Genomic DNA, 14,588 nt, shown 5'->3' with positions numbered 1-14,588 from the left:
GACCTGACTAGGGATCAAACCCACAATCTTGGTGTATCGGTATGATGCTCTATCCAACTGAGCTATGTGGCCAGGGCTAGGTTCTATTGAAACAGTTTTCCCCCTAAAATCACCCTTATTTTAACCAAAGATAGTCAAATCAAAACTATTTACCACATTAGTCCAATTTCCATTTGGCGTTATTATTTGCATAAACACAAGAATAGTAATTGATCATATAGGCTCTCTTAAACCTGCTTTGCTGGAATCTCATAAGGAACCTCCAGATTGAGCTTTAATTAGCCCCTCAGGGCAAAGAAACCAAGCCAAAAGTTGTCATCAGGCTTTGTCTACAATACTTATAGATTTGGGTGAATTCCTCAAGTTCTCGAGGTTCCCAAAAATGTCTTGATGTTCTTTCTTTGCCATCTCCTAGGAAAGCAATCTTCATTCCTTACCTGAGAAGACTGCCATGGACCACGTGAATAAGCAAGGTACCAGGCCATCTCCCAGGGGCTTTTTACTGGCTTCCAAAGCCAACCTTAATTCATTACTTAAAGCTTTTGGTGACACCCAGAGTCCAGGCATGTCTCTCTGCTTACAATCTACCTTAGACAATCTCTTTTCTACAGTTAGAGTATAAATGTTTAGTATATAAAATAAGGAAGAGGTCAACACAGAAATGAGTTGTTACAATATTCCTTCTATTTTTGGGGACATCATTAGGTGGCTTTTAAAAACATGATTTTAAACGGGGAGTAGTTTGGCAGAATGCTATTTATAAAGTTGTCCAAACCCTAAATGTATCCTTTAAGTTGGCATTGGTAGACAGACATATAAATATCTATGCCATATAATAGAGTAATCCCATATATCTATCATCCTGAGTTTTTTTTGGTGTGTTAAGATTAGTTTGCGTCAAAGAAACAACTTAGTTGATACTAGCTTTTTGGCATTTTGGGCATAGGCCAGCTCCTAATTTAGGGAATAATCAAGCTGTTGTATGACATATTTTAAATTTTGGATAGGCTCAAAACTTTCCCTATTTATTCCAGGATCTCTAGAGCAGTATTGTCTGTTAGAACTTTCTATGTTGATATCAAGTATGGCAGCCACTAGTCACATGGGACAATTTAGCACTTGAAATGTGGTTAGTTGCAATTGGGGAACTAAAATTTAAATTGCATTTAATTTTAATCTAAAATTAAAATTAACCTCAAATGGCTCATGGGGAGCCTACAACCATATTGGGGACAGCATGGCACTATCATCTAGGCTATATCAACTCACTTGTTGCCATTTCACTAGGCCACCCTGACTGCCAAGAGAGTCATTCTCTCAATACTTCTCCCTTACACAATGCTCTTCTTGAAACACTCATCATTAGTCAGAGAGCATAGCCAGTATAATTTCTCTAAATCAGTTAGAGAGTCATTTAGTGAATCTCACCCAAACAGCAACTTACTGGATCTGAACCCACACAAAATTAATAAGCTACCTATAGCCCTTAACAGGACCAGATTTTCATCCTGGGCTGCCTACCCAATTACAACCCTAAAGATGAAAGGGAGGCTCAGAGCATCTGTAAGCAATAACTCCCTATCTCATGCCAACTCAGCAGTGCTTTCAGCAGTGAAAGTCCTAATGAGATTTCTAGAGTTGTTACCCAAGGACTCTGACTACTGTAATATGCTGCTGCCCCTCAACTTGTCACTTGTCACTTTGCTGTCTGGGGAGCAAGCGGTGCAGTATGTTGCCCTGAGGACAATCAACCTAATTGCCTAGAAAAGGCCTGAAAACTTGAAGCAGGGAATCTGAGTCTTCTTTGTGAAGTATAATGATCCTGTCTGTTTTAAACTAAAGAAGTTGGACCTCATGATTCATTTGGCATCCCAAGCCAATATTGCTAAGTTTCTGCCGAACTGAAGGAATAATCACAGAGGTGGATGCTGACTTTGCTCGCAACATTGTGCAGGCCATTGGATGGTGTGTCATCAAGGTGGAACAATCTGCAGAACACTGTGTAAGCACATTGCTTGATCTCATCCAGACCAAAGTAAATTATGTGGTCCAAGAGGCGATCACTGTCATCAGAAACATCTTCCCCAAATATATCACATATGAAATTATCATGGCCCCCGTGTGTGGAAACATACTCGCTGGGTGAGCCAGACACCTGGGCAGCTAAGATTTGGATTGTGGCAGAATATGCAGAAAGAATTGACAATACAAATTTGAGTTACTAGAGACCTTCCTGAAGGGTGTTTATGATGAGAGCACCCAGGTGCAGCTCACTCTGCTTACTGCCATAGTTGTTTCTCAAGAAATCATCAGAAACGTAGGAGCTGGTACAGCAGGTCTTGAGTTTGGTAGCACAGGATTATGATAATCATGACCTCTGAGACAGAGCTATATTTATTGGAGGCTTCTCTCAATGGACCCTGTCACAGCCAAAGAAGCAAGTCGTATCTGAGAAGGCACTGGTGTCTGAGGAAACAGAACTTACTGAGCCAACTTTGCTGGATGAGCTAATTTGCCACATTGGTTCTTTGGCCTCTGTGTACCACAAGCCTCCCAATGCTCTTGTGGAAGGAAGTCATGGAATCCATTGCAAACACTTGCCAATACACCATAGGAGCACTGTTGGCACCACCACTGCCACCAACCTGGAACAGCTTGAGTTATCCCCTCTCACGGTTACCTGAGGGACCTTTTAAACCTTGATCTTGGTCCCCCAGTCAATGTGCCACAGGTATCTTCCATGCTGATGGGAGTAGTGGGTCTCTCAGAAGGAGAACTAGATAGTCTGCTTGGCAGTGACCTTGGGCCAGGGGGAGGGGCACTGGAGGAAGTCCAGAAGTGGAACAATCTTTTATCCCATCATCAATGCATACAACCTCTGCTCCTTCACATACTCCTACTGTGGTCAGCAATGGTATGAATGATCTATCTGAACTCTCTACAGGGATAGGCATTACACCTGGTGGACATGTGGCTCTTAAAGCTCTCTGGCTGCCTGCAGTAAAGGCTAACAGGCTTGAAGATTTCCAGAACATTTACTTGTCACCAAGGACACATCTATATGGAAATGAACTTCACCAACAAAACTTTGCAATCCAGTTTAACAGGTGTCATCCTCAGCTTAACATTTGGCCATCCATACACCACTGATGCCAAACCAGAGCATTGATGTCTCCCTCTCTTTCAACATGTTGGGCCCAGTCATGAAAACAGAACCTTTAAATAACGTGCAGGTAGCTATGAAAAATACTGATGTCTTCTACTTCAGCTGCCTCATCCCACTCAATGTACTTTTTGTAGAAGATGGAAAAAGGGGCATCAGGTCTTCCTTGCAACATGGAAGAATGTTTATTGCCAATAAAAATGAACTTTAGTTTCAGATTAAGGAATGTCATTTAAATGCTGTTTCCAGCAAGTTGCAAAACAACGTTTATACTATTGCAAAGATGAATGTGGAAGGACAGGACCATGCTATACCAGTCTCTGAAGCTCAATGGCATTTGGATCTTGGCTGAGCTATGCATCCAGCCAGGAAACCGCAATTAAACACTGTTGCTGAAGTGTAGAGCTCCTGAAGTCTTGCAGTACATCTACCAGGTCTCCAACAGCATTCTGAAAAAGGAATAGACTAGTTGGGTGTCCTCTGGCCGCCCTGATTGGTGCAAGCCAGGAACTCTTAGCTGGAAGAAACTGTATTGCCATGTAGAATCTGAACCCACCCACCAAGGCAGTAACTAGTCCAGCCTGTGCTACATTAAGGTACAACCTGTTGGATAATTTTATCTATGAATGTTTGTAACCACTGTTTTAGTCACTTCCCACCTCTTGCCGCCTGCTGCTGCTATCTGTCCTTACTTGTGGGCTTCTTCATATTGTGCCAGTGCTGGATTTGAGTGTAGTTTGATATTTTGTAATTGAGAACTCATTTCAAAAGCAGAAAAAGACAAAAAATATTAAAGCAAAATAAAGTGTCACTGAAAAACCATGCTTAACATTTAAGTTCTTTTGAAGTTTCTCTTATCCTATAGGGTACCACTTCATCCTCTATTGGAATTATTCAAGCAGAAAAGCTTCAATCATTTGTATATATGTATATAAAATATGCAACTGAAAGTAAATAGCACTTTTTAAACACTTTATTAAATTTATTGGGGTGACAATAGTTAATATGAACATATAGGTTGCAGGTGTGGGTTTCTATGTTACAAGATCTGTATATTGCTCTGTGTGTCCACCACCCAAAGTCATATCTTCTCCCGTCACCATATATTAAAACCCCCTTCCCCCCTTAATCCCCACCCCTTCCCTCTGGCAACCATCACACTGCTGTTTGTGTCCACGAGTTTCAGTTTTATATCCCACATATGAGTGAAATCATATGGTTCTCAGCCTTTTCTGACTTATTTCACTTAGCATAATATTGTCAAGGTCTGTCCATGTTGTTGTAAATGGCAGCAATGCATCCTTTCTCATGGCTGAGTAGTATTCCATTGTGTACATGTACCACATTTTCTTTATCCAGTCCTCTATTGCAGGACACTTTGGCTGTTTCCATGTCTTGGCCACTGTGAATAATGCTGCAGTGAACATAGGGGTGCATATATCTTTGCAAATACAGGTTTTCGAGTTTTTGGGGTATTACTGCTGGGGTTGTATGGTAGCTGTATTTTTAATTTTTTTTTAAATCCTCACCTGCGGTTATTTTTTCCATTGCTTTTCAGAGAGAGTGGGAGAGTGAGAAAAACACTGATGTGAGAGAGACACATTGATTGGTTGCCTCCCGCACACCCTCCAACCGGGCTGGGATTGAGCCTGCAATGGAGGTACATGCCCCTGGCCAGAATCAAACCTGGGACCCTTCAGTCCACGGGCTTACACTCTAACCACTGAGCCAAACTGGCCAGGGCATCTATTCTTAATTTTTGAGGAATTGTCAGACTGCTTTCCATAGTGGTTGTATCAGTCTACATTCCCACCAGCAGTGAATAAGGGTTCCCTTTTCTTCACCCTCTTCAACACTTGTTATTGTCTGTCTTATTGATAATAGCCACTCTTAACAGGTGTGAGGTGGTATCTCACTGTAGTTTTGGTTTTCATTTCCCTAAATGCTCCTAAGGTCAAACTTCTTTTCATATATCTTAAATAGCACTTACCTAATATGAAATGGCTATTGGAGCTATTTCTAGAGAAGTCTATTTGGAGAAAACATTAACATCAAAGGAGGTCTGTTTTAAACTTCAATACTTTAGTAACACTGTAGACTCTGAGTCTAGGCTAAAATTATGGTTTTGTTTCATGTTTGCAATACAGTGATAATAGCAGTGAATGCATGCAGTGAGTAATGATGGTGAGGTGATACCAAAGGGTGAGAAGGCTCCTTAAAATAGACCGTTTTAGTATGGAGTTCCAACACTTGGGATGGGTCAGAAGCATAAATATGAGTGTGAAAGCTAATTTCTATCATTTAACTATAAAGAGTATGCCTTTCCCTACCAAGGTACACTGCAAGCATGATTCATATTACTATAACTTAATCAATGCGTGTTTTTTTGCTAGAGATATAGTCCCATTTCTCTATAGTAACGGTGCAAGCATTTCACTAACAAACTAGGTCATATGGGAATAAGCAGAATTCCTTGCTATCTACTAGACAGTTGAAATCTATTGAACATATACACAAATCCAACTTGATTATCACTCTTTGGCCTGGATTTGATATAGGATACATGGGGACAATTCCTAAACTAGAAGAGTTTAACTGTTTTCATCTCTCCATACATTTTATTTTTTATTTTTAATCTTCACTTGAGGATACATTTTATTGACTTTTTTTTTTTTTTTTTTTTTTAGAGAGGAAGGGGAAAGAGAGAAAGAACATCGATGTGAGAGAGAAACATGGATCGGTTTGCCTCTACTACTTGCCCTGGTTGGGAATCAACCCCACAAAATATTGGTGTACAGAACAATGCTCCAACCAACTGAGCCACCTGACCAGGGCTTTTAAAAATTTATTTTTTAAATCTTCATCCCAGGATATTTTTTCCATTGCTTTTCAGAGAGAGTGGAAGGGAGAGACACAAAGATCCATATGAGAGCCACATTGATTGGTTGCCTCCCACACTTGACCTGATAAAGGCTGGGGATTGAGCCTGCAACTGAGGTACGTGCCCTTGGCTGCAATCGAACCCAGGACCCTTCAGTCCATGGGCAGACACTCTAACCACTGAGCCAAACTGGCTAGGGCCAGGGCTTATTTTTTATTTTCAATTTTTATTGAGTTTATTGGGGTGACATTGGTTAATAATGTTTTAGGTGTACAATTCCATAATACATCATCTGTACGTTGTATTGTGTGTTCACCACCTAAAGTCTTCGGTCACAATTTATCCCCTTTACCCTCTTCTACCTGCTTGCACCCCCCTTTCCCTCTGGTAATTACCATACTGTTGTCTGTGTCAATGAGCTTTTTGTTTTTTGCTTTATCCCTTCACCTTTTCACCCAGCCTCCAAACCCCTCCTCCTCTAACAGCTGTCAGTCTGTTATCTATGAGCCTGTTTCTATTTTGCTTGTTAGTTTATTTTGTTCATTAGATTCTACGTATGAGTGAAATCATTTGGTATTCTTCTTTCAGTCTGGCTTATTTCACTTAGCATAATAGTCTACAGGCCAAGCTGTTGCAAAACGTATGATCTCCTTTTTTTATGGTGGAGTAACTTTATCCACTCATCTGATGATGAGCACTTGGGTTGCCTCCAAATCTTGGCTATAGTAATGCTGTAATGAACATAGGGGTGCATATATTCTTTCAAATTGGTGATTTGTTTTTTTTGGATATATTCCTAAAAGTTGAATTGCTGGGCCATATGGCAGTTCCATTTTTAATTTTTTGAGGGAACTCCATACTGTTTTCCACAGTGGTTGCACCAAATCTGCATTCCTATAAACAGTGCATGAGGGTTCCCTTTTTTCCACATCCTCGCCAACATTTATTTGTTGATTTACTGATAATAGCCATTCTGACTGGTGTAAGGTGACATCTCATTGTGGTTTTAATTTGCATTTCTCTGATGATTAGCAACACCGAGCATGTTCTTATATGTCTTTTGGCCATTTGTATGTCCTTTTTGGACAAGTATTCAGATCCTTTGCCCATTTCGTTCTTTTGGTGATGAATTTTATATGTTCCTTAGAAATTTTGGATATTGACCATACCATTATGGTCAGACAAGATGCTTGATATTACAATCTTCTTAAATTTATTGAGACTTGTTTTGTGTCCTAATATGTGTTCTATTCTAGAAAATGTTCCATGTGCACTTGAAAAGAATATATATTCTGCTGCTTTGGGGTGAAATGCTCTGAAGATGTCAATTAAATCCATCTGGTCTAGTGTATCTTTTAAGGCCTGTTTCCTTGATTTTCTGTCTGGAACATCTATCTATCCATTGATGTCAATGGGGTGTAAAAATCCCCTATTATGACTATTACTATTGATCTTTTTCTTTATGTCCATCAATATTTGCTCTACATATCTTTAAGTGATGCTGTGCTGGGTCCATAAATGTTTACAAGGGTTATATCCTCTTGTTGGACTGCTCCCTTTATCATTATGCACTATCATTTTTTGTCTCTTACTGTAACTTTTAAGTCTATTTTGTCAGCGTAAGTACTGCTACCCCAGGTTTGTTTTCCTTTCCATTTGCATAAAATATACTTTCCCATCCCTTTAATATGTATGTGTCTTTCACTCTGAGGTGGGTCTCTTGTAGACAGCATGCATATGTAAAAGTCCTGTTTTCTTATCCATGTAGCTACCCTATGTCATTTGATTGAAGCACTGAAGCCATTTATACTTAAAGTGATTATTGATAGGCACATATTGCCATTTTATTTTTTTGAAATTTATCTTTATTGTTGAAAGTGTTACAGATATCCCCCCTACCCCCCACCAGGTATTCACCACACTGTTGTCTGTGTCCATGGGTTATGTATATATGCATATAAGTTCTTTGATTAATCTCTCCCCACCCACTTCCCCAACCCTACCTTCCCACTGAGATTCATCAATCTGTTCCATGCTTCTATGTCTCTGGGCCCATTTTGTTCCTCAGTCTATTTTATTTATTATATTCCACATATGAGTGAGATCATGTAAAACTGAATCAGAAAGAATCAGAAAACCTGAATAGGCTAATAACAACTGATGAAATTAAAGCAGTAATAAAAAAAAACTCCCAGCAAACAAAAGCCCTGGTCTGGACGGCTTCACAGTTAGAGCTTTCTAATTTTTTAAGTTGTAGGGTTAGATAGTGTTGATATTTTGTCTGGAAGATCTATCCAGTGAAATCAGTGGGGTGTTATAGTCCACGACTATGACTGTATTGATGTTGATCTCTCCCTCAAAGTCCTTAAGGTTATTACTGATAGGTTCTTATTTATTGCCATTTTAATTCTTTATGCGTATGTTTCTCTCTCTATTCTTATTACAGTAGTCCCTTTAACATTTCTTGCAATGCTTCTATTTCTACTTCTAATTACAGCAGTCCCTTTAACATTTCTTGCAATGCTGGTTTGGTGGTGATAAACTCCTTTAGCCTTTTTTACTCTGGGAAGCTCTTTATTTCACTATCTATTTTGAATGATAGCCTTGCTGGATAGAGTAGTCTTGGTTTCAGATTCTTGTTTTGCATTACCTTGAATACTTCATGCCTTTCCCTTCTAGCCTGTAGAGTTTCTGATGAAAATTCAGCTGACAGCCTTGTGAGAGCTCCTTTGTAGGTAACAGATTGCCTTTCTCTTGCTGCCTTTAATATTCTGTCTTGAATTTTTGGCATTTTAATTATGATGAGTCTGGGCATGGGCTTCTTTGGATTCTTCTTGCTTGGGACTCTCTGTGCCTCCTGAACTTGTGTAACCTTTTCCTTGACCAGGTTAGGGAAGTTTTCTGCCATTATTTCTGCAAACAGGTTCTCTAACCTTTGCTTACTTTCCATTTCCTCTGGCACTCCAATGACGCAAATATTGTTACATTTCATGTTGTCCCACAGTTCCCTTAGACTGTCCTGTTTTTTAACTGTTTCTTCTTTTTGGATCTCTGATTGAGTAATTTTTTTCTATCTTATCTTCTAATTCACTAATCTGATTCTCAGCTTTCTCTAATCTCCTGTTTATTGCTTCCAATGTATTCTTTATTTCTACTATGTCAGTCTTTTTATTTATTATTTATTTATTTTTAAATATATCTTAATTGACCCCAGAGAGAGGAAGAGAGAGAGATAGAAACATCAATGATGAGAGAGTCATTGATCGGCTGCAGCCTGCAACCCGGGCATGTGCCCTGGCGGAGAATCGAACCCTTATCGCCTGGATCCTAGGTCGATGCTCAACCGCTGAGCCACGCCCGGCCAGGCTCTACTATGTCAGTCTTAATTTCCTTCATAGTTTCCATATCTTTTTTTATGCTATTGAGCGTCCTTAATCAGTATTCTGAACTCTATATCTGATAGATTGCTTATCTCTATTTCATTTAGCTCTTTTTCTGGAGACTTCTCTTGTTCTTTCATTTGGGGCTTTTTGTCTCCCATTTTGGCTGCCTATTTGGGTTTGTTTCTATATTCAGTGGTACCTCGGTTTTTGAAAGTCTCCATTGACGAACATTTCAGTTTACGAATGCCGTAAACCTGAAAGTAAATGCTTCGGTTTCCAACATGCCTCGGAAGTCGAACATGCTACAAGGCTTCTGCTGAGTGCAAGATCCTGAGGCCTAGCTGTCAGCTCTTGATCCCTCAGTTTTCAAACATTTCAGATCTTGAATGGTTTTCCAGAATGGATTACATTTGAAAACCGAGGTACCACTGTACTAGGTATGCCTACTAGGACTCTCAGTCTTTTTGGAAGGTCTCTGGTGCAGGCCAATGTCAGATGCTGTTTGTGACTGGCCTTGGGTACCGTTTGCAGCTATCAACAACCCACAGCTTGAGGTCGCTCTGTTGGGGCTGGGTGCATTTGGGCATGACCAAGATGCCCACCAAAGTCTGCTTTTCCAAGGCCCAGGTCAGGCAGCAGATCAGGCAAAGACTAAAAGCACTCTGAAGTCTGCCTCTGCCTGCAGGCTGATTCCTTAATGAGTCTCAGGCTGTAGAGACTCTGCAGGGTGGGGAGGCTGATTATTATGAGTCTCTTAATGAGCCTCGGGCTGTAGAAACTCCACTGGGTAAGGTGAGAGGTTTTCCAGCAGGTTGGGGCAATTGCTTCCCCCTCAGGCAAAAGCTGCTTGGAAGGTAAATGTCTGCCTCTGCAGTAGTCCAGAGAGGTGCCCTCTGAGTTCTATCGCCAGAGCCCAATACCCTAGATTCTCCTCACACAGCTCCAGTCCACTCTGCCCTCCCTCTGCTGGAGCCCAAGGTGAGTGGCTGCACATGAAACTTTGTGCGTTGGTTCTTTAAGACAGTGCCTGCATTTCCAGCCATCTCTCCCTGGCAAACAGAAACCTGGCTGCTTTTCACAGCTAGATGTAGGCACTTTTCTCAGTTCTGGTGCTCTTGGCTGGGAAGCTCAGCCTGGGGTTTAGGCCCCAGAGTCTTCAGTGGGAAACTCCCATGGCTGAGATATCCCTCTGAACCTTCAGCTGCTGCCTGTGGGAGCCTAGCCAGCCCTCTTGCACCTCCGCACTTCCTACCAGTCTCTATGTGGTCTCTACTTTTCCTCCTTGGTTATGAGGGTGCTCTCCAGCTCGTCTTCAGCTGGTTTTCAGGATGGTTTTTCTATGTTTTAGTTGTAAATCCAGATTGGTCCTGGGAGAGTGTCAGTGTAGCTTCCACTCAGTCTGCCGTCCCCTTTAATCTCCACCATTTTATTCTTTTAACTATGTTCATCTGTTGTTCTTCTTCTAAGTCTTTTTCTTCTTCAAGCAAACCCATTAACATTTCTTGTAATACTGATTTGGTTGCAACAAACTCATTTAGCTATTTCTTGTCTGGGAAGCTCTTTATTTGTTCTTCAAATTTTTTTTAAGAAAGTATTTTTTAATCCTCACCTGAGGATATGTTTTTATTGATTTGAAAGACAGAAGGGTGGGGGGAGAAAGAGAGGGAGAGGGAGAAGGAGAGGAAGGAGAAAGAGAGAGAGAGAAACACTGATTGGCCACCTTTCACACGTGCCCTGACTGGGGACTGAACCCATAACCTGGGTATATGCCCTGACCATGAACTGAACCTGCCACCTTTTGGTGTAGGGGACGACGCTCCAACTAACTGAGCCACACTGGCCAGAGCTCTCCTTCAATTTTATTTAATTTATTTTTATTGACTTCAGAGAGAGGAAAGGAGAGGGAGAGAGAGTCAGTGATCAGCTGCCTCTTGTACACCCCCTACTGGGGAACAAGGCCACAATCAGGCAATGTGCGCCGACTGGAAATTGAATCATGACCTCCTAGTTCATGGGTTGATGCTCAATCATTAAGCCACGCTGGCCCAGCTCTCCTTTAATTTTAAATGATATCCTTGCTGGTTAAGTAATATTGGTTGTTAAGTCCTTGCTTTTCATCACTTTTGAGTTTTTCATGCCAATCCCTTCTGGCCTGAAATATTTCCTTTGAGAAGTCAGCTAACAGTCTTATGGGAGCTCTTTTGTAAGTAACTGTCTTTTTCTTGCTGTTTTTAAGATTTTCTCTCTGTCTTTAACTTTGCCATTTCAATTATGATTTGTTTTGGTGTGGGACTCTTTAGGTTTATCTTGTTTGGGACTCTGCACTTCTTGGACTTGTGTGTCTTTTTCCTTCACCAAGTTAGAGAAGTTTTCCATCATTATTTCTTCAAATTCTCAATCCCTTGCACTCTCTCTTCTCCTCCTGGTACCCCTATGATGCAGATGTTGCTATGCTTCATGTTGTCCCAAAGGTTCCTTAAACTGTCCTCATTCGGCCCAGCTGGGCATGGCTCAGAAGTTGAGCGTCGACCTAGGATCCCGGCGATCAGGGTTCGATTCCTGGTCAGGGCACATGCCCGGGTTGCAGGCTGCAGCCGATCAATGACTCTCTCATCATTGATGTTTCCATCTCTCTCTCCCCCTCCCTTCCTCTCTCTGAAATCAATATATATTTTTAAAAAAACAAACAGAAACTGTCCTCATTCTATTTTCTTTTTACTGCTGATCACGTTTTCTGCTACCTTTTCTTCCAAATCACTGATTCGATCCTCTCCATCCAATCTACTGTTTATTCCTTGTAGTATATTCTTCATTTCTTACTGATCCTTTTTTATGGCCTCTGTGTCCTTTTTAATGCTTGCTATCTCTTTGTCGAGTTCTAATTTTAAGTATCCTTATAACCATTTTTTTGAACTCTGTATCTGGTAAATTACTTGCCTCCACCACCATTAGGTCTGTTTCTGAAGATTTCTTCTGTTTTTTGATTTGGGGCATGTTTCTTTCTCTCCCCGTTTTGGCTGCCTCTTTCTGTTTGTTTCTATGTATTAGGTAGGTCTGCTATGACTCCCAGTCTTGGTAGGGTGGTCTTAGGTAGTAATTGTTTTGTGGGCCCAGTGGTGCAGTCTCCTTGATCACCTCAGCTGGGTTCTCCAGGAATGTCCCTTGTGTGTATTATGTGGGCCCTCCTGTTGTAATTGAGTTCTGATTGCTATTGGCTGTTCATGTGTGGGGTCAACTCTTAGGCTGGCTGACTGTGAGGATCGACCTAACTAGTGTACAAGCTGCTTGCAGGTGCTGACCACATGAAGTGGAATTTGACTTAGCAGGTTTTGGTGCCTGATGAGATCTTCCCGTGGATATGCTGCTTGTGAAGCTTATTGGATCATACTCTGTTGTTGTCTAAAGCTGGCTACAGGTTGTGCTGGTTCTGGGGCCTTTGGGAGGAACTCTGGTGCAGACGAATGTTAGAAGCCTCTGTGACTGGCCCTGGGTAATCTCTTTGAAGCTACAAAGCCATATAGTTTGTGGCTGCCTTTTTTGGGCCTGTGGGAAGGACCATGCTGTGCTCTGAGGCCAGCTTTTACTAGCACTAGGCCCGGAGGCAGGTGTGCAAAAGTCTCAATGCACCCCAAGATCCACCTCTGCCTGCCTCCACCTGCCAGCTGCCTATTAGACTCAGTCATTGAAAGAGACTCCGGTGGTACTTGAGTTGCATGAGGTAGGTTCTCAGTGAGTCACTAGGTAGAGGTCAGTGGTTATCACCAGATACATGTTGAAACTCAGTGCCAGTGCTGGGTCTGAGGTCACTCAGCAAACATCCCAGGATATAGTAAGTCTAGCTGTACCATGCTGGCTGCCTGCAGACCTCTGTGGTAGGTTGGGGCCTCAGAGTCATCAGGGTGAGGCCTGCAGAGTTTATTAGCCCAAGCTGACCAAGACTTGGCTGTGTGATGGGAGGGCTCTGCATTGGTCAGGCATATGAAAGAAAAATGGCCCCTGTGCTAGAGCCACACAAATGAGTCTGTTCAAGATCCTGGCAGGAGCTGGAGCTCAGCAAGGGTTTTCCAGGGTTGGGAGGGTGGGGCTAGTAGGTCTTCTGTGAGAGGGAGGTGCCAGTCAGGTTTTAGGGAAGGTGGGAGGAATGGCTCCTCCCCAGAGCCACACAACTCTGTCTGGATTCTTTCCCCTAGAGCCACACAACTCTGTCTGGATTCTTCCCAGACCTTGGCAGTGAGGGTCCACAAGGAGTTGGGAGGGGCTAGTATAGGTTCATGGAAAAGTGAGGGCAATGGCCCTCACTCCAAAGCCCTACTAGTCACTGACACCTCTGAGTCTGCCCAGACCTCTACACTGCAGCCCAGATAGCTGACTGATCAGTAGGGCATGAGCCCCATAAGGTGGAGGCGATAGGGAGTTTAGAGGGTAGGGCTGTTGCATTACCCCAGGGTGATGCCACAAGAAGGTGAGTGCCCCACCCAAGAAATATGGTGTCTGTGGTGTGGGGAAGAGATTCAGCATAAGGGTCCTGGTGACTGTCCCTTCTGCTATCTCTCCAGAGCCAAAGACCCCAGTCTCTCCTCACCAGACTCTAGTCTGCTCCACCCTCCTTCTGCTGAAGCCCAGGGTGAGTGGCTGCAAATGAAATTTTGTGCATTGGTCCTTTAAGAGGGCACTGTGTCTCTTGGAAGACTCCCGTCTCTCCCTGGCAGAGAGAATCCCAGCTGATTTTCACAGCCAGATGTTATGTGGGTGCCTCTTTCCGAATCCAGTGTTCTGGGCTGGGGAGCCCAGTTTGGGGTTGAGAAACCACTCTTCTCAGGGGGAACCTTTGCAGCTGAGATATCCCTTTGGAATCTCAGTGTCTGCCCATGGGAGCAGGGTCAGCCCTTTTCGCATCTCCACCCTTCCTACCAGTCTCGATGTGGCTTCTTCAGTAAATCCTTGGTTAAAAGACTTCTGTTCAGCTTGTCTTCAATTAGTTATCCAGGTTGACTGTTCTATATTTTAGTTGTAATTCCAGTTTAGTCCTGGAAGAAGGTGAGTGTAACATACTCCGCCGCCACCTTGGATCTTCCCCCACAAATTTACATGTGATTAACATAGATAATAAAAATCTGAGTATATGAAATATCTAGGCAAATTCATAAAAACAGAAAGATTT

The 14,588-nt window shown here is 42.2% G+C and overlaps 1 protein-coding gene and 1 pseudogene across 1 annotated transcript in view; both read left to right on the top strand.

Annotated features, from left to right (window-relative positions):
- The window catches only part of PLCL1 (phospholipase C like 1 (inactive)), a 312,956-nt gene that overhangs the window by 8,884 nt on the left and 289,484 nt on the right, over window positions 1–14,588 (top strand). The window lies entirely within an intron of this gene.
- Window positions 1,323–3,565, top strand: LOC107523873 (AP-1 complex subunit beta-1 pseudogene; annotated as a pseudogene).

Source organism: Miniopterus natalensis, chromosome 8, assembly GCF_054644295.1.
Source record: "Miniopterus natalensis isolate mMinNat1 chromosome 8, mMinNat1.hap1, whole genome shotgun sequence".
NCBI lineage: Eukaryota > Metazoa > Chordata > Mammalia > Chiroptera > Miniopteridae > Miniopterus > Miniopterus natalensis.
This window is presented reverse-complemented; position numbering and strand designations above follow the sequence as displayed.